The sequence below is a fragment of the Mustela lutreola genome, chromosome 15, assembly GCF_030435805.1.
Source record: "Mustela lutreola isolate mMusLut2 chromosome 15, mMusLut2.pri, whole genome shotgun sequence".
Taxonomy (NCBI): Eukaryota; Metazoa; Chordata; class Mammalia; order Carnivora; family Mustelidae; genus Mustela; species Mustela lutreola.
Genome location: NC_081304.1, coordinates 55,931,435 through 55,949,769, shown reverse-complemented (window position 1 = coordinate 55,949,769; position 18,335 = coordinate 55,931,435). Strand labels below are relative to the sequence as shown.

At 45.4% G+C, this 18,335-nt stretch overlaps 1 protein-coding gene and 1 long non-coding RNA gene across 5 annotated transcripts in view; one reads left to right on the top strand and one right to left on the bottom strand.

The window, feature by feature from the left end:
- SHISA6 (shisa family member 6) overlaps positions 1-18,335 on the top strand; it is a 278,137-nt gene that overhangs the window by 137,414 nt on the left and 122,388 nt on the right. The gene's annotated exons all lie outside the window — the stretch shown is intronic.
- LOC131816391 (uncharacterized) lies at positions 8,965-17,787 on the bottom strand. Of its 2 annotated transcripts, XR_009348041.1 has the most exons (6): positions 17,712-17,787; positions 17,210-17,489; positions 12,479-12,635; positions 11,213-11,283; positions 9,958-10,039; positions 8,965-9,694 (listed from the first exon to the last, which is right to left on the bottom strand). It is a non-coding gene; the product is annotated as an uncharacterized LOC131816391 (long non-coding RNA). The 2 variants fall into 2 exon arrangements; XR_009348040.1 differs by lacking the exon at positions 12,479-12,635.

Sequence of the window (18,335 nt, the reverse complement as noted above, 5' to 3'; positions counted from 1 at the left end):
GAGTGGGGCAGGGTTGGCATTGCAGGTAGGGGATAAAGGCACAGAGATGGAAACACCAATGTGACAGGGCATACGACCCCTCATACGGGGTATGAGAAAGTGATTGGGGGCCCTGGGATGCCAGTGTGGGGGGGGGGCAGCTGGAAATGACCTTCGAAAGGTGGCTTGGAGGCAGTGTCCTAAATCCTGCCAGGACCAAGGGGAGCAAAACACAGGCTGAGGTCTGAATTCCAGCCAGGTATCACCGCCCCTCTTCTTCTGTTGCGTTCTACTCTTCTGCCTTTAAGAATAAAACTTAAGCAAGGGACACCTGGGAAGCTCTGTCAGTGAAGCATCCGACTCTTGATTTTGGCTCAGGTCACGATCTTAGGGTTGTGGGATCAAGCCCCGCATCGGGCTCCGTGCTCAGCATGGAGTCTGCTTGAGATTCTCATAGTCTGCCTCTCCTCTCACTCATGGGCTCTCTCTCTCAAATAAATAAATAAAACCTTGCTTAATAAATTAAGCAAAACCACAACGTACCAAGCAGGCCCCTGTGTGAGGCAGTCTCCCTGGGCAGAAATGGGCATGACAAACTTAGGGTCAACTCCCTGCCTCTATTTCCCCCACAGCCAGTGTCCGCCCTGCATGTCCATCGCGGAGCACTGGACTGCAGAGCTGAGACAATCAGGTGGGCTCATGGAGCCAGTGCTCCATGGAGACTCCACTACCCCCACATCCATGGGTTTTCTGACTTACAGTCTGGAAAGTCTCCCCATGTCAGGCCTGTTTCCTTGAGGAAGCCGGGGCCTGGAAGGTTTGTAAGGTCCCTTGTTCTCCAATACCTTGGGGTCATCTCAGGAGGAGACACCTCCTGATGTGAACTACGGCAAGGAGTCAGGCACCCAGCCTCCTCCCACCGGAGACCTTTGACTTGGAATGTCCCCGAATATTTCCAGAGTGGCCTAGTCCCCTGCCCACGCTTTGTGGTACCTGAAGGAAGATGTGCCTCAGGCTAGAAGAGGGTGATCTCCCACCCCCCACCCCGAGGTTCACATTAGATGGTTCACGGTTCATACCTGAAGGTCTTTCCAGCAGTGTGTGCATGAGCAGTTGGGCTCACAGGGACCAAGATCTTATAAAGGATTCATTCCTTGAATAGGATGGATGTCAGACGCTTGCTCTCATCATCCGCTTTCCAGTGAATCTTTCCACTTTTGCCCTGGGAGAGTCATTCTGCATAATGGTTCTGGTTTTTCTGCTGGGGGCACTTGAACCCGGATGCCCAAGCATTGTGTCCATTCAACAGGAATATGGACACTAGCTGCGCCCTGATTGAATCGGGGCAGATTCAACAGAAACCTAACATTGGTGCAGGTGAAGGCGAGGAGCCCCCAGCTGATGGCCCCCCTGGCGCCTCGTGGGCTCAAGTAGAGCCTGGCAAGCTGTCCTTGGGACCTCTCCTGCCTCACCACTCCCATCCATGTGCACTTCCACTCCATTCCACTCTGGCCTCGTGACCTTGCTCACTCTGGTCTCCTGACCTTGCTTACTGCTTGAGCCCTTCTTTTCTCTTTTTTAAGGTTTTACTTATTTTGAGAGAGCGAGAGAGCGCTCGAGCTGGGGGAGGGGCAGAGGGAGAAGGAGCATCTGAAGCAGACTCTGCAGGCAGCGAGGAGGAGCCCCATGTGGGGCTCGATCCCACAAAAGGGGAGATCACGACCTGAGCCAAAATCAGAAGTTGGGTGCTTCACCAACTGAGCCTCCCAGGGGCCCCCGTGTGCTCCCTTCTTATCCCAGCGCCCCAGTCCAAGACTCCCTCCCTCCCCATTTAGATCTCTCAAAAGCCTCCCAGATGGCGTTCCATGCTTGCCCCCCACACCTCGTCCTCTGCTGAGCAGCCAGACTGATCTTATTCTAACCTCATTTAATCCTAAATATACCTAACCTCACCTGACGCTTAGACCTCTTGTCGCTCTTTGCTTTATAAAAACTCAAAGGCTCTCTCCTGGAACCAGAGTCTTAAATATTCACCCACACGCGTCAGAACGGCACTTGTGTGTCATAAAAACATTGAGTTCAGGGCCGCCTGGGTGGCTCAGTCTGTGGAGTGTCTGACTCGTGGTTTCGGCTCCGGCCGGGATCTCAGGGTCGTGGGATGGAGCCCAGCATTGGGCTCCGCGATGGGCATGGAGCCTGCTTGAGATTCTCTTTTTCCCTCTTCCTCTGCCCACTCCTACTTGCTCCTTCTCTAAATAAACAAACAAACAAACAAACAAATAAATAAACCCTGAGTTCAAAACTATTAAATGGCAATGGCATATACTCTTCCTTCTTTTCTCTGTGCCTCTGTTGACAGCGTGACTCAGGAGCAAAGCAAGCAGGGAGGCATGCAAGGCCAAGAAAGTACTCAGAGCGTTTCTGGGTACTGCCGTTCACTGCACTCCCATCAATACTGGACTCCTGCCTATTCTTCCCACTCTAGGGCCTTTGCACAGTCTGTTTTTCCTGTCTGGGAAGTCCTTCCCCTATGGTCCTTTATCACCCCAACCTACTCCTGGTTCCGGTCTTGGCTTGACTCTCCCTTCTACAAGTTAGTCTTCTTGGCCTTCACATGGACCTAGACCTTCCATTATATTTTCCGAGTTCACCCTTTGCGTTTCCTTTCCCAATACTCTTCAGTTACCTTTAATTTGCATGATTCCTTGCCTGATACCTGTCTTTGCCACTAACCACGCGAGGAGGCACCACGCCTGGAGATGTCTACGGTGTGTTCCCCATGCCTCACACATGTACTTGATGTTCAGTGGATATTGTGAATGAATGAATAAATGGACGGATGGACGGATGGATGGATGGATGGATGGTTGGATGAATTGAAATTACACTAAACTGAAGTCAAGAGACCTGAGTTGTTACAGGTGAATGTGCTCCTATGAAAATTCCTTCACTTCTCTGTTTCTGCATCTTTCTACCTGTAAACATTTCTACAGTATGCCTTCTAGTCCTGATGTTCTGGGACCCGTGTGTGTGTGGGCTCAAACACAAGGTGGGCAGTTTCTTATGACCCAAGTCCTCTCCAGAGCTGTTCTCTAACCCCTGTACCTCTGTGAACATTGATACCTCTTCATTTTTTCTGTATCACAGTACTCTTTACAACTGCAATCATAGACATTTTGTTTTTATTGTTTTAAAAAGATTTCATTTATTTATTTGAGAGAGAGTTAGGGTGAGAGAGAGCACAGAGGGAGAGGGAAGGGGAGACACAGACGCCCCAGAGAGCCCAACGTGGGGCTCTATCCCAGGACCCTGAGATTGTGACCTGAGCCGAAGGCAGACACTTAACAGAGTAAGCCTCCCAGGTACCCCTATATAGGTTTTTAAAAGTATTTGGGAGTAAATTGAAGATATGATGTCCCTTACTCTTCATACTTAAGTACGTAATTCCTAAAATCAAAAACATTCTCTGACATATCCATGGTATGATTATCAAAACAGAAGATTAACATTGATGGAAGACCATTACCTAGTCTATACCTTATATTTCAAAGCATCACTAACATCCTTTGCAACAAAAGAAAAACATTTTTCCTGGTCCAGCATCAGATGTTACCAGGTTTATTTCTAAGTCGTTGAACCCCTTGGTCTCTGTTTGTAATTGGGGTTTCTCTACCTTCACAATCTCTGCCTGGCTATATTCGTGGACATGAAGGCTATATTCTCTGCCTGGCTATATTCGTGGACATGAAGGCCATTGATTTTGTGTGTTAATTATATATTCTGCTACCTTAGTGATTTATTGCATTGTTTATTTTTGTTGTTAGCATTCCAGTTACATGATCCTATCATATGCAGACAGAGGTAATATTGCTTCTCCTTTACTCTTATGCCTCTGATTGATTCATCTTGTCTGACCGTATTGGCTTAGTATCACTGGTACAGTGTTGAGTACTAAGGGGGATCCAAGGCATCCTTGCTTTGTTTCAATGTTAGAGAAAATGCTGTAGAGCTTTCCCATTAAGATACTGTCTTCGAGACCAAGATAGTTAAGGAGAAGATGGATGGTTGCATAGATAGATCCTTGATTCAGATTGATTCATGTTAAAAGTCCCCCTCAATTCCTGGGGTGACCGGGTGGCTCAGTTGGTTGAGAGTCTGACTCTGAGTTTCAGCTCAGGTCGTGACCTCAGGGTTCTGGGATTGAGCCCTGAGTCAGCCTCTGCACACAGCACAGAGTCTGCTTGGGGATTCTCTCCCTCTGCACCCCCCCCCCAATCATAAGCTCTCTAAAATAAATAAATAAATCTTTTAAAAAAGGTATCCCTCAGGGCATCTGGGTCACTCAGTTGATTAAGTGTTTGCCTTTGGCTCAGGTCATGATCTTAGGGTCTTGGGGTCGAGCCCCACATCAGGCTCCCTGCTCAATGGGGAGTCTGCTTCCCGCTCTATCCCTCCCTGCTACCGACTAATGCTTGCCCTTTCTTTCTCCCTCTGAAATAAAATCTTTAAAAAAATTAAAGTGTCCCTTGATATCCTTTCCTTGTTTTATTTTGTTTTGTTTTTAATCAAGAATGGGTATCAAATTTTGCCCAAGGCATTTTCATCATTTATGGAAATATAATCTAAAGTTACTTCCCTGATCTATTAATATGGTATATAATATTAATGGATATTCCAACATTGACTCAATCTTGCATTCCTATAATAAATCCCACTTTGGTCATGTATTATTTTCTTAATATGGTATTGGTTCTGTTTGTTAATTTTTCATTTTGTATTTTTATATAATTAGTCATGAATGATACTGGTTTGTACTTTTCTTTCTTGTACTGTCTTTATGTGTCTTTTTAGTATCAATGTTACTAAAGTAAATATCACTGGCTTTATTCAAGGAATTGGGACTTTTCTTTCCCTTTCAGTGCTGTGGAGCTATGTGTACAGCATTAGGACTCTGTGGTCTTTGAAGATTTGAAATAATTACCCTATAAAACCATCAGGACCTAGTGCTTCTAAGGGTAGTTTATTAGTTACTTTTCCTACAAGGTATGTATTTTTTCCTATTTAATTTATTTTGAAAATTTCGGTATTTGAGTTGGTTATTATGTGAGGTTCTTTTAGTTTTCAAGTTTTGGTTGTTGCTAGTAGTTACCTTTGTACCTACTGTTCAATGCTTCTTACTCCCATGTGTTTAAATGTAAACCTTTTCATTTAGTTTATTAGTTTTATTAGTTTTTTAATGATATCCCTTAACTTATGCGTTTTGCCTACACAACAGTCAGTATGTTTATTTTACTTTCTTCTCCCAATTTCTACTTTCTACCATACAGCCTTTGTACCTTAGTCATGTACCTTTCTTAGCCTGCTGGGATCTAACCTTTTAGACTGACAGTGGTCAGTCTCTCTCTTTCTTCCTCCTTCCTCATGACCATTATTTTTCCTCTGATGTTTGTCCAGTCATCTCTTGGTTGGATGAAGTTTATCTTCCAGTAGATTTCCTAAGCAGAGCTCATAAAAACAGAATTCCCTAAGTTCTTATACTTGAAACTTGTTCTGTAGCCTTGATGCTTGAAGAAAAGTTTGACTGGTTGTAGAATTCCAGGTTCCCGCTTTCTTTCCTTGACTTTTTGAAGACACTGTTCTGTTGTTGCCTTTGTAAACTATTGCAGATTATTTTTTGAGAACTCAAATGATGGTTTGATTCTTCTGACTTTGTAAGTTATTTGATCTTTTTGCTTGAGAGCCTTGAGCATTTTTTCCCTTTATCTTTGAAGCCTGTTAGTTTTACCTTGGCACTGGAGATGATCATTCTAAGAACATTTCCTGGGTACCTTTCAGCTCTTAAAGTATGTATCATCAGATTTTCTTTTAATTTAAAGAAAGTCTTGCTGAATTATGTTTTTATATATTAGTTTTCTTGCCCAGTTTTGTCTTTCTTCGTAAGGGGACCTAATTATAGGTGTTTCCTTCCCTTATTTCTAATTCCCATTGCTTCTATTGGTTCATTTCTTTGTCATGGCTGCATTTTTGCCTTTCCTCAGTGCCTTTGCTGAGGTTTATTTACATCTTGTACTTTAGTCAATTTGTCTTTTTCTTCCATCCCTTTCCAGATTTCAGTAAATTCTCTTTCATTTTTTCCTGTTTATTTTCAGTGTTTGAATTGCACTTTCAAGGTATTTTTTTAAATAACTACAAATGGGTACTAAGGCTGCTTAATTCATTTCAGAATGTTGTGCTCAGTCTCTTCTCATGGTCACTTTTATGTGGAGCTGGAAGAAAATTATTAGCTGTAGAGGTGTTTGGATTCTTTGTTCAGGTTTTTCAAGATTTTTATGTATTTATCCATATTCTTCTCTCCATTTTTTTTTTTTTTTTTTTTTTTTTTGGTATGGGGCAGTGTAGAGGATTCCTATTTCAATGGTAGCCTTTTCTAGTAATGTAGAGAGTACAATTTCTCTAATTGGCATTATTATTATTGAGAGTTTAATCCTCCTTTGCCTTACTGGATCCCATTCCCCATCCCTGGGCTTCTAGCAAATCTCTAAAGAGCCTCTCTCTCTTCCTTTTGACTTTCTTCTTGTCCAGAAACAATGCTACAGAGGACCACCATGTTGATTTGCCTGTAGTTAGTACTCTGACTTATCAGGGAGCTTTTCAGTGGTTTTCATACCTAGAGTGAACTTTTATTCCAACAGGAGTCTTAGATCTACATCTAGAATTACAAAATTGCTGCAATCTCCCCTCTTCTCTCTTCCACTTTTTATTCCAGACTGTTTTTGTTCACCATAGGGCTTATAGCAGGAGTGGAAAGACAACTTTCTGAGATTTGTTATATATATATATATATATTTAATTAAAGGTCATTTAATATCTCAGCCTCTTCTGTTTTCTGGGTATGCTGGGCATGTAACTAGAAAGAACAGGGCTGGAATTAAAGCCAGGACTGTGTGATTGTAAAGTTTTTACTTGTGTTATACAACAGAGAGATAGACCAGGGTCATGGGATGTACAGGTGCATGGAGAAAGCTACACATGTGAGCCGTGTCTTTCTTGATCAGCCACAGTCCACAGCCTCTTCTGTAATGTGGTAGTCATTCCCTCCTTTTGCTTCTGACTATGGGAAACCCTACATGCTGATTATTAATTCTACCAACTGCATATAGGACTAAATATTCTGTCATTGAGAGCTCTGGAATTATGTTATCACCCCCTTCCTCATTTTACTAGAGTGGCAGATCCAGGAGAACAGAAATCAGAACTTTTTTTGTTTGTTTGTTTAAGATTTCTTTGAGAGAGAGCATGTGCATGCAACATGAATGAAGGGGAAGGGCAGAGAGAGAGGAAGAGAGAGAATCTTGAGTAAAATCTGTACTGTACACAGACCCACACATGGGGCTCGATCTCAGGACCCTGAGATCATGACCTGAGTTGAAACCAAGAATTGAATGCCCAAAAGACTGAGCCACCCAGGCAGCCCAGAATCAGAACAACTTCCACGGCGACACTGGGCCATGTGGAAGGTGAGAGATTTTAGCCAATGATGATGCAACTCTCAGGCAAAGAACTAGCTTAAACTCTGCTGGCAGTGTTCCCCAGTACAAAATAATTCTCAGGTCTAAGGACTTCTCTTAGGTTCCATTCCTCCTTTTTTTCCTTTTCTCTAGAATCTGATGCTATGGACTTCCCACTCACTTAAAAATCGTCTTTCATGACACTAAACTACAGCTTCTTTTGAATGGGCCTTCTTTGCTTCCTCTTCTGTTTATAATTCCCTTCCCTTACCCTACGAACCTGCACACTTTCCAAGCTCTGGGCTAACCCTTTATTCTTCTCTTTCTTAAAACTTTCCCTTAGAGGATGTACTTACTTGCATGACTCTTGGCATTATCCCTAGTTAAATATCCCAAGACCTGTCTCTCTTGCCTCTCTTGGCTTTTGGGTGCACTTTACTGATGAAAGCCTTTTCGTAGACATATGACCCTAGAAGTGGGGAAGGGAGAGACTTGTTTGCATTTTCTGCCATTTCTTCAAAGTCAGCACATCCTAAGGAGAACTGCGTCTTTCCTCCAAAACCAACTATTTTTTATGAAATTTCATGGATGTCACTTTCTCTTAGTTGCCCAAACTGGTAACCTGCGCATCACTTTTCCTTGATGACAATTCATTCATTTATTTTAGAGATACAGAGAGAGAACACGTGCGAGAGAGAGAGAGAGAGAGAGAGAGAGCACACACACAAGTTGGGGGAGGGGCATCAGGAGAGAATCTTCAAGCAGACTCCCTGCTGAGTGTGGAGCCTGATGTGGGGTTTGATCTCACAACCCATGAGACCATGACCTGTTTTCCTCAGTTCAAACCTTGTATGAGTAGGCTGCCTGGTATACTTAATCTTTCCCTAAATGTACAGTGTTTATTTTGTCTCCACAAAACCTAAATGTTTGTTTTCCCACCTTTTCAGTCATTTTAATGCCTACTCATCCTTGATGACTTTACACCAAGCTTGCTTTCCTCCACACACTTTAACCTCCAAGAGATTTTCCCGTGTCCAAGTTCAGGCAGCTCTTCCTAGATATCTGTAACCTGAAAAGTCATGTTTCTCCCCATAGGGACTGATGAGGTAGAATATGGACAGGGAATCCACAACAAGCACTGCCATTCAGAAAGGGGAGTAAAGGGGGGCACTTGGAAGACACTGGTCCTTAACAATTTTGAAACCTGTCTGAGCAGACTCCGTGAGCACAGGGCCCCTGATGTGGGCCAGGGCTGTACAAGTCACATGGGTGTGCCAAGCACCAGGATGGAAGGAGAACCAGGTCTGTGAGTAGACAGTATGGAGTATGTCACTTCTGGGCGGAACTCTCAGGTGCCGAGGTAGGCCTCAGTAAGGGAACACGTGGTGTCAATGGGACGGTGCAGGTTCTTCCCTTGGGTCAAGGTCACACAAGCATTTGGAGTCAAGGCCAAGGTCACACAAGCTGCACCCTGTGGAGGGAATCATGGCCTCACAGCCTCCTAACATTGACCTTGGAGCCCTGAAATGTCTTCCTCATAGAGAGGAAGGGTTGCAAGAGAGCTCCCGCCATGCAGTTTGGGGGTCCCTGAGAGGGAGCGCCCCGAGAGCCCACACTTCTGGGTGGACATATTAATGCAACTAAGGCTTCATAAAGCACTCTACCTAAAATTCACTCTCCCTGGAATCACTCAGGTAGAGAACAATCACTCCCAAGAATAAGGTTTGCTTGGAGAAAGTTCAGGAGCGGTTAGGGAACAGAGTAGGGTCCATGCATGTGTCTGTACCCTTTATCTCTTCCTGTGGGCACAGGCACTTCTCAGGAGCCCCTGGGAAGCATAAAGTGCCAAGAATCTGATTGGATCACTTTTCAGACAACTGGCAGGTCTGGAGGCTTGTTTTAGAAGTTCCGTAAGGGAGACCGCCAAGACTGCTGTCCCAGGTACTGACGAGATGGATTCTCAGGAGAGAGGTTGGAGACTCCCCGGGACCCCCTGTCCATGCCAGGCAGATCTGGAGATGCCCAGGCAGAGTGGGCTTGCCTGAGCAGAGACTGCAGTTTGGGTGGGTGTAGGCATGGAGTGTCTGCGACAGGTGCTGGGGCCCAGCCAGCCTCTTCTCCGCTTGGACTAATTGGTTTCTCTTTCATTTTATGGAACTTGACAGCACTGGTTGTGGCTTTTCATGGTTGACTGCCCACGGTAGTACCTAATTACAGAGGAGATTTTTTTTTTAAAGCAACAATGAACACGTTTTCTAAATATGTTCCCAGTCCATTCCCTCCCTGGGTAATCAGACCCTGAGAGAAAGCAGGGCGGGGTTGGTGTTCCCAGAGGCCTCCTGTCAGCCAGTCCCAGGCAGGTCCCACCGGGGCCACTCAGGAGCACAGTTCCCCAGGAACTCCAAGGCAGGGTTGGTAGGGAGGGTGCCCGAGACCCCAAGGTCAGACCCCAGTCCCATGAGCCTCTCACCCGTGCTTTCTTCGTGATGACTGAGGTGCCCCTCGAGAGCTAGGTAGGAAATTATACACTTCAGACGAAGAAGCGAGGTGTTCTGTCAAAAGAAAAATAAAAATATCGAGCGGCTTCTGGGGAGATCAAAGCCAGACTCAGTCGAAAGCTCCTGGCATAGGTGATTCTGAGACTCTTTTCTTTGTTCTTTTGGAGAAAAGGGTAGTTGCACTCGGAGCAGCATACTTACTCATCTGCCTGGTTGTTCTGTATTCATTCCGTGCATTTCATCCCATGCTAGACTGGGGAAGCGTCTTTGCCCGAGGGTGCCCGGGCAAGGAGAGGCACCAGGGGATCTGGAGCAGGGTCCCAAGCTGGCCCCCTGAAACCCAGAAGGAGGATAGAGACCATCCAGAGACTTCATGCCTCTGTATCCCCAACACCTCGCTGGGTCAGACACCACAGTCCTTCCAGCTGCCTCTCAGCAGAGGAAGAGGAAAGAAGATGCCCGTGGTTAGCTAGCGAGGCTATTTCCTTATGTCTGGCTGCCACCTCCATCTGCCCTCTCCCTGCTCAGGAAGGCCTGGAAATCTCTACCAATTACAAGCTGCACACCAGACGCAGAAGGGGGTCAGTGTGAGGCATGAATCACAGGGACTTCTCAACTGGAGAGATGTGCTCATAACCACCGAAGGATGCTCAAGGACACACCATAATGCCCTGTTGCACTGGGCGTGTGCGTGCACACACACACACACACACACACACATACATGCATGGACTCACACAAGGAGATTTAAACTCTTTGCCCCTTATCTATCCTTTCTGGAGACTCACATGGAAATTGTGTGTCACTTCACGCCACCAGAGTGACCTCACCTTCGGGCTCATGTTTAATCTCCATCTGTTCCTAAGGCCATGAGAAGGTGCTATGCAGGCCTCCCACGAAATCCCAGGGTCACATAATGCTCTCCTTCTCAGTGTGGGACAAGGGGGGAGCATCTGCCTCCCTCCCCCACTTCCCACACAGAGCAGAGAAATACTGCCCAGATCTCTCCATCATGGGCCCTCTTCTTCTGACTTGGCCTGCATGTTAGTACAGTGGTTTTTAACTCCAGCTGCTTGTCAGGTTCATCAAAACTTTAAAAAAAAAAAAAAAAAAAAAAAAAGGATGCATAGCTCTGATGGGTGCGTATCAGACTCTCAAGGTCATTGAATCACACCCCCACCCAGGCCCCGAGGATGTGGTTAAGATACGGATTATGATCCCGTACACCTGCCGACGAGTGGGCCTGTGACTCAGCATTTCTGGCAAGTCCCCTGGGTGGCTGCTGGCTCGGAGACAAACTGAAAGAGTCCAAATTAGGGAGTTAGGGTTCTCAACATGGAGTACAACCTCTGGGGAGCTTTTAAATATCCTCTCATCCAGGCTGACCCCCGACCGACCAATTCATAGTTTCTGGGACTGATACCCATCCATCAGTATTTTGTACATCTTCCCATTACGCAGCCCTGGTTGAGAACGCCTGGTCCAGGAGCTGTTTCCTACAGGGCGGGGTCGGGGGGGGGTGTCTGTGTTCAGCTGCTTAGCTGCCTTCCCAGCCACAGACCGGCTACCTATTCTCCAAAATCCATTTTCCAACCAGCTGGGCACTGCATATATTTTTTTTTCCAGACGGCTAGACAATACATATTATCATCACAGAAGAGCTCGTCGAAACATCTCCCTCTCTACAGATAACCAACAGCACTATTAGCCAAGATCGTGGATCGGGTACATTCTCTTTACACAGAAAATTAATTCTCAATTGTCAGCAAATGCTCTCTTGGCTTTGCTCCCTCTCCTGGAGAAGTCGCCCTTGTACAGTTACACAACCCCATAGCCGTGTGGTGTGTAGACACGCCACATGCCTGGGATGAGCCTCTTCAACAATCCCTCCATTTTTGACTTGGCACCATTTTCGACCTCTTGGTCCTTCCTTTTTTTTTTTTTTTTAAGATTTTATTTATTTATTTGACAGAGAGAGATCACAAGTAGATGGGGAGGCAGGCAGAGAGAGAGAGACAGAGAGAGAAGCAGGCTTCCTGCTGAGCAGAGAGCCCGATGCAGGACTCGATCCCAGGACCCTGAGACCATGACCTGAGCTAAAGGCAGCGGCTTTAACCCACTGAGCCACCCTCTCTTGGTCCTTCCTTAAGAACCCTGAGGATTGAGGATCTTGCTTCCCTATATCTTCCGCCTTCTTCGGTATCATCTGTGTTTCTGAACTTCTGTTCCCAGCGTTGTTCATGAGGCCTTTGCCCACCTTGTTGGCCTGGCAGGTTCCCACCTGTCTTTCAGCTCTTGCTATCTGGGCTTTGGGAGGACCGCATCTCCCCAGACCAAGACAGGCACTGCCATTCTAAGCACCGATGTGTGCTCTCCCAGCAGTCCCTGAGCTGTCTGTTCCAACCCTCGGTATATGGTGCTGTATTTGCTGAGTTCCTAGTCTGCTTCTCCCACTAGATGTGAGCTTCTCAAGAGTGGGAGTGGCATACCCACCTCTCAGTCCACACCATCTTGCACAATGCACAGAACATAGAGGCTCGAACAGCATTTATCGAATAAACCAAGAGTTCCTCTCCTCTTTCGTGCTTTTCTTCTTCTTCTTCTTCTTCTTCTTCTTCTTCTTCTTCTTCTTCTTCTTCTGGTCTTCCTACTGCATTGTACAAAAATGTACAGAAACTGATCTGCTTGAGCATGATTCTGACTGGCATGTTTGCTCAAATCAGTCCATACCCAACGAGAGTATAATTGGAATACCCAGTTCTTCCAAAACCCTGCCAATCATTCTGCTGTGCAAATAGGCACAGGTGATTGGTTCTAATCAAAGTCATTAGGGTGGTTCTGGAATGATCCTGCTGCCATATGTAGATAATTATGGCAGAAGTCTAAATTTTGGATGCTAGCCAATCCAAATAGCATTAGCAGGAAGAATTTGCATAGAACAAAAGGAGAAGGATGGCACAGTGTTTGGACATAAATAATAATGACTGGTATTTATATAGCATTTTCTATGAGGCAGGCATCCTCTGAGTGGTTTCTGTACATTAGCTCCTTTACTCAACAGAACAGCCCTATGAGAGAAGTACTCAGCGGCATAGGTAGGCAAACTAAGGCCTCAGGAGAGTAGGTAACCTGGCCAAGATTCTACATCTAGTAGTAAATGGTAGGTCTGTTGGGACCCAGTAGATTAGTTTCATGTCAGTGCTCTTCCCTGATACACTGCACTAGAGAGCGGGCTCCTTCTAGAACAGAACATCAATCACATGTCTCAGTGTGACTGTTAGCATTCCCCATAGTTCATGTGTTAGTAAGAGACCTAACTTTATCCCTGGAAGCAGAATAGACCATCTTATTAGAGTAACAAGCCTCAAATCTTAGGTATACCAGTTGGCTTTCTTTCTTCTCTCTCTCTCTCTCTCTCTCTCTCACACACACACACACACACACACACACACACAGGCATACTCATCTGTCTGGAAGGAGAGACTCGGGAACCTTCAATGGACAGCTTATCTATAAAGGCAAATTAAATTTTTTTTCAGAGTAAGAACAGTGCTGCTGTTTTCCTAGAATTTTATTTCCTTTGGATATTAGATTGGCACACCAGAAAAAAAGGCAGTTTGGCTGGTGGTTCCTAATTCTAAAAGACTTCTGTTAATGATACCTCTGTCTGTCCTTACTTGATGGTTCTTTTGGGGTCAACCAGGAAGCTATGGTTCTTTTGGGGGTCAACCAGGAAGCTAAGACCCCTCATGTGCTCTCTGGGCTGGGGTCAACCAGAAAGCTAAGTCCCCTTTCCCCATGAAGAAAATTAGAGTGAGGGGTCCGTGTCCCATAGTCCCTGTGAAATGAATTGACCCTCATCCTTGGAGATTTTCACCTTTTGTGAGAACCATTTTGTTGGTAACATCACATTTGAAAAAGGAGTCAGTATTTTTTGCATGACCATTTCTTCCAAGATGTGGTCTCCCTCATTATAAGCAAATATGACGTGATATGCTCAGACCAGGTAGACACACCACTTCTTTCCATCTCTGAGGTCAGTGGGAGAATCTGGGAGCTGATATTTTTAACAGAGTGCCCTGCAACAGACCGTTCCATGAAAGAAATGCACCCAGCAAGGTAAGGACTTTACAATTCTCTGTCCATTTTATGCCACATGGGAAATCATTATAACTTAATTATTTTAAAAAGAAAAGTGGTGTCAGTATCTTTAAAGCAGTGGGCCCCCCAGACAAGCAGCATCTGCATTACCTGGAAACTTGGAGAATATCCGTTCTCCAAGAATGTCCATTCTTGGGTTCTAGTCTAGACTAGTCTAGACTTCCTGACTCTGGGGTGGGGATTCACAATGTGTGTTCTAATAAGCCCTCCAGGGAGAACCACTGTCATAAAGAACTAAGATATATTACTAGATCATGCATCTTAAGATATGATCTCACCCAAGTAGATGGACGCAAACAGTACATTATTTAAGTATCATGCCCTCAAAGGATATCCCAGCCAATATGTTAGCTAGGAATGGCGCTCTGTCCCAGGCATAAAGCAAATTGTAAGGAGCTCGACATAAGCCACTGGGAAATTGAAGCCATTCATTTATTAGACCCCAGAAAAACACCTCCTCGGTGTACAAACCATTATTTGCCCATTGATCAAGGCAAGGTAGGATGGGTTGGAGGTTGATGATTAATTCAGATGATTCTTACTTAGAGGAGCTCAGCTGTCTTCCTTGCTAAGATATTAAAATGGAAGATTCTGAAAGTTAATTCAACCAGGGACTTTAATCACCCAAGGTGATAGGATGCACTGAGAGACTGTAAAGATTGGGGGCCCATGTCAAATTCGAATGTTATTGCTTTTAACTGGGGCTATTGCAAGACTCACAGAGCAAATGGAACAGGTACAGTGTGATCTTTAAAATTAGTTACAAAGATCAAAACATTAAAAAAAAAAAAAGCTGGAGTGATTTTCCTGAGCATAAAAATGTATCCTTTCAGAAAGAATTAATTTGATAAAATTACTCATTAGGCCCATGTCTCGTTGTGTCATTATAGCTGTAGTGTCTAAAATAACTTCAACTTTTGGAAGAAGCCGGTACAACATCTAAGTTACTTAATTAGGTCAGACAGTAACTAACTTGTCTTTCCACTACTGGTCTTTGGAGTATATTAGTTACAATCATCCTCTGTTGGTTTGAGAATGTTAGTGTTTCCGGGGGGGTATCATTCCAACCATGTACGGATAACGTCATAAAGGATCAGATTTTTGCAACCCCCCAACCCCCCACCCCCCCGCCACCGGATGACACCACCACAGTTGACCTGAATAGACCAATGGTCATAATCTAATGTGTTGCTTTTAATACACATATCTTTGGTCATTTTCCTTTCTCTGAGTTCAGGGCCACCAAGATGAAAGGTTCATATAACATTGGAAAGAAAGTTGTAAGGAGTCATAGGCTCACAGAATTCTTTGTGTTGGTAGAAGAGTTCAGCTCTCCTCAACCCCTTCTGTTGGTGTAGCCACAAGCTGTGGGTTAAGACACAGGAGACTTTTAATCTTCCAGAAGTTCAAGCACTCTCCTTGATTTCTAGACCTTCCTTTAAACCAGCCTTGACTCCCCGAAGTTGCAGTCCATAGAGGCAGGCTCTCGGAAGGATGGCTAACGCCTTTGCAGCGCGAATCCCCCTGACCAGTACTGTCACCAAGGAGGCTGGATGGGCTTACCCACTTCTCTGAAGCAATATCAATTCTTGAACAGTGCCTTGTGCCCATAGGTTCTCCACCTTGGTCTTTTTCAGACTCATAACAACTCTACAAGTTAAGTACACATGAGGAAAAGGTAGCTCAGAGACACCAAGCACTTTGCCCAACGTCACGCAGTTCCTAAGGGGCAGAGCAAGCTTCTGAGCTCAGGTCCAGTTAGTCCTGGGGTTAGCGTAAGGTCTAACTCGGAAGCCCAGCATCTTCCCTGGTCCTCTTTAGGAAAGTGGGTCACCCCAATACACTGCCCTTCAATAACCCACTGATCATGGGGAAGATTTCGTAGGTTTATGTGAATCAGTCTTCTCTTGGTGCATCTGTTAGGTCTGGGATGCCCCAGGCATGCACTATGCCAGTCTGGTTGGTTCTAGGGATAGTTTAGGAGGTAGAGATTATCAAAGTACATCCCTTAGATCTATGGCATTAATGCTCCCTATGAACAGGTTGGAAACGCACCTTATCAGACCCCACTTGAGACTTACTGATCAGAAACTCCAAGGGTAAGGCCTGGGGATCTGAGTTTTGGCAAGTCATCCAGATGGCTCTCCTGGATAAGCAAGGTCAGAGAACCACTGGTCTAACCTCTCCATCTTGGGGAGAGCAATGCCTATTTCCTCTTCCACCCTGTGACTAGGATTTTCCTCTGGGTACCTGAGGTTTTATTCACCACACATGTGCCCCTAGGAGCCCAATGGGTATGTTCAAGTGTCTCCAGGCTTTCTGGGATACAGGGACTTAAAAAAAAAAATAGGAAGAAGCAGAAAAATTCTGCCTCTCCCTTCCATGTTCTCTAATAAATACCCACCCCTTTATGATTCTCCTTCCCAAAAGGAACTTGGTTTTCTTATTCCCTGGAATCCCCCCTGCCCCTGACAAGGATATTTAAAGAAGATAAGAAAAAAGTTGTCTCTGACTATGTGAGGCTGTTACTTATTAACAGCACGTTGTAGTGGAAGGATGAGCTGTGGAGACCTCTGGAACTGTGGTTAAATATCATTTCTACTGGCTTTGAGATTTTGGGAAAGAATCCGTTCAAATCTCTGAACTTTTTCTTTTCCTCCCATTTTTGGTGCAAAGAAAATAATACCACATAGGGCTGTTGTGGAAATCATATGATGTGGAAGGTGCCTAGCACAGTGCCTGACATCTTATAAATAACAACTGTTACTATTATGGAGAGTGAAATGGTCTTATTTTCCTGGGCGTAGAGATAAGGAAGCCTCTGGGTAAATGTGGTGTGTGTTCCTTGGGGATCAAATTTATTTCTTGGTAAACAATAGAAATATGATATATTAAAATCAGGATTCCGTTGAAGCTCTCCCACGTGCTTTTGAATTTTGAATGGAAAGCAGGTCTTGAAGAAAATCTAGACTTCAGAAAACTGGCTTTATCGCTTTGTATCCAATCCTTTCTGGTAGCCCCACCCTTGAGCATTGTGTCCCTCCCGCTTGCCCTTACTCATACCTCAAAGGAGCAACGTGGGAAGCGCTAGAAAGGAGGACTTCAACCTGTGGGTGAAAGCTGATGATGGTAGAGCTGGATGTAGGCAGATGATGGTAGAGCTGGATGTCACTTCCTAACAATTAGGGAGAGAGGCTCTGTGGTAATGGGGAGCCTTCTGGAGATGTCCTAAGTGGGGTTTGTGGGAGGTCGGAAGGAGTTGGTTCCTCCCACATCCTTCCCAACCATGAGAGCCTTCCAGGTAGGATTCTTCCCCTAGCAGCTTGGCAGGTAACACTGGTGCCTATTTAAATGAGTGAAAGAATGAGTAAGTGAATGAATGTATGAGCGGCTGCCCTTTGGTTCTCTACCCCCAGGCCACTGTACCCTTCTATACCCACCATCACTGAGCACCCTAACTCCACTCAGACTTTCAGTAGCACCCTCACTTTCTGGTAGGGATTATGCAAGTAACAGAGCTCCAAGTAACAGAAAACCAGCCTTGAACTAGGAGGAGCTTATTTACCTGACAAAATAAGGCTTCTTGTTCTTTTCCCTCATGGTTGCTTAATGGCTGCGGAGTTCCAGCAATCACATCATCCTGGCATTCGAGGGCAGAAGAGCAAGAATAAGAGGGGAGTCCTGCCAACGGATACCTGCTTCTGCCTCCCTGTCACTTCTCCACAGCTCTTGACATACCATCCCAAACTGGGACATCAGCAACCACCATTTATGTTTTTTTTTTAAAGATTTTATTTATTTATTTCACAGACAGACATCACAAGTAGGCAGAGAAGCAGGCAGAGAGAGAGAGAGAGAGGAGAAAGCAGGCTCCCTGCTGAGCAGAGAGCCCAATGGGGGGCTCGATCCCAGAACCCTGGGATCATGACCTGAGCTGAAGGCAGAGGCTTTAACCCACTGAGCCACCCAGGCGCCCAGCAACCACCATTTATTTGACTCATGTCTATGTGGGGAGGCAGCTGGGGCAGGCTCGGCTGGGCACGGGTTTTCTCTGTGGGGTTTCCTCATGGGTCAGCAGGGTGGGTCATTCTCTGAAGGGGGCACTGGGCCACATGCCTGTCAGGCTTCCCTGAGCTTGTCCTGCCCTGCCACCCAGCAGCATTTCCAGGAGAAGGTCGAAGCCGCTTAG